Source organism: Triticum dicoccoides, chromosome 2B (genome assembly GCF_002162155.2).
Source record: "Triticum dicoccoides isolate Atlit2015 ecotype Zavitan chromosome 2B, WEW_v2.0, whole genome shotgun sequence".
In the NCBI taxonomy this organism is placed as follows: Eukaryota; Viridiplantae; Streptophyta; class Magnoliopsida; order Poales; family Poaceae; genus Triticum; species Triticum dicoccoides.
The window spans coordinates 809,191,943-809,194,278 of record NC_041383.1 but is presented as its reverse complement, the minus strand read 5'-3'; positions in this window follow the sequence as shown (position 1 = coordinate 809,194,278).

Sequence of the window (2,336 nt, the reverse complement as noted above, 5' to 3'; positions counted from 1 at the left end):
GGGGGGGGGGCCGGTAACCCTCCGGCACTCCGGTTTTCTCCGAAATCACCCGGAACACTTCCGGTGTCCGAATATAGTCGTCCAATATATCAATCTTTATGTCTCGACCATTTCGAGACTCCTCCTTATGTCCGTTATCACATCCGGGACTCCGAACAAACTTCGGTACATCAAAACTTATAAACTCATAATAAAACTGTCATCGTAACGTTAAGCGTGCGGACCCTACGGGTTCGAGAACTATGTAGACATGACCTAGAACTATTCTCGGTCAATAACCAGTGGCGGAACCTGGATGCACATATTGGTTCCTACATATTCTACGAAGATCTTTATCGGTCAAACCGCATAACAACATACGTTGTTCCCTTTGTCATCGGTATGTTACTTGCCCGAGATTTGATCATCGGTATCCAATACCTAGTTCAATCTCGTTACCGGCAAGTCTCTTTACTCGTTCCGTAATACATCATTCCGTAACCAACTCATTTGGTCACATTGCTTGCAAGGCTTATAAAGATGTGCATTACCGAGAGGGCCCAGAGATACCTCTCCGACAATCGGAGTGACAAAACCTAATCTCGAAATACGCCAACTCAACATGTACCTTCGGAGACACCTGTAGTACTCCTTTATAATCACCCAGTTACGTTGTGACGTTTGGTAGTACCCAAAGTGTTCCTCCGGTAAACGGGAGTTGCATATTTCTCATAGTTACAGGAACATGTATAAGTCATGAAGAAAGCAATAGCAATATACTAAACGATCAAGTGCTATGCTAACGGAATGGGTCATGTCAATCACATCATTCTTCTAATGATGTGATCCCATTAATCAAATGACAACACATGTCTATGGTTAGGAAACATAACCATCTTTGATTAACGAGCTAGTCAAATAGAGGCATACTAGTGACTATATGTTTGTCTATGTATTCACACATGTATCATGTTTCCGGTTAATACAATTCTAGCATGAATAATAAACATTTATCATGATATGAGGAAATAAATAATAACTTTATTATTGCCTCTAGGGCATATTTCCTTCAGTCTCCCACTTGCACTAGAGTCAATAATCTAGATTACATAGTAATGATTCTAACACCCATGGAGTCTTGGTGCTGATCATGTTTTGCTCGTGAGAGTGGCTTAGTCAACGGGTCTGCAACATTCAGATCCGTATGTATCTTGCAAATCTCTATGTCTCCCACTCGGACCTGGTCCCGAATGGAATTGAAGCGTCTCTTGATGTGCTTGGTCCTCTTGTGAAATCTGGATTCCTTTGCCAAGGCAATTGCACCAGTATTGTCACAGAAGATTTTCATTGGTCCCGATGCACTAGGTATGACACCTAGATCGGAAATGAACTCCTTCATCTAGACTCCTTCATTTGCTGCTTCCGAAGCAGCTATGTACTCCGCTTCACATGTAGATCCCACCACGACGCTTTGTTTAGAACTGCACCAACTTACAGCTCCACCGTTTAATAAAAACACGTATCCGGTTTGCGATTTAGAATCGTCCGGATCAGTGTCAAAGCTTGCATCGACGTAACCATTTACGACTAGCTGTTTGTCACCTCCATATACGAGAAACATATCCTTAGTCCTTTTTAGGTATTTCAGGATGTTCTTGACCGCTGTCCAGTGATCCATTCCTGGATTACTTTGGTACCTTCCTGCCAAGCTTATTGCTAAGCATACGTCAGGTCTGGTACACAGCATTGCATACATGATAGAGCCTATGGCTGAAGCATACGGAACATCTTTCATTTTCTCTCTATCTTCTGTTGTGGTCGGGCATTGAGTTAGACTCAACTTCACACCTTGTAGTACGGGCAAGAACCCTTTCTTTGCCTGATCCATTTTGAACTTTTTCAAAATTTTATCAAGGTATGTGCTTTGTGGAAGTCCTATTAAGCGTCTTGATCTATCTCTATAGATCTTGATGCCCAATATGTAAGCAGCTTCACCGAGGTCTTTCATTGAAAAACTTTTATTCAAGTATCCCTTTATGCTATCCAGAAATTCTTTATCATTTCCAATTAATAATATGTCATCTACATATAATATCAGAAATGCTATAGAGCTCCCACTCACTTTCTTGTAAATACAGGCTTCTCCAAAAGTCTGTATAAAATCATATGTTTTGATCACACTATCAAAGCGTTTATTCCAACTCCGAGATGCTTGCACCAGTCCATAAATGGAACGCTGGAGCTTGCACACTTTGTTAGCACCTTTTGGATCTACAAAACCTTCTGGCTGCATCATATACAACTCTTCTTCCAGAAATCCATTCAAGAATGCAGTTTTGACATCCATTTGCCAAATT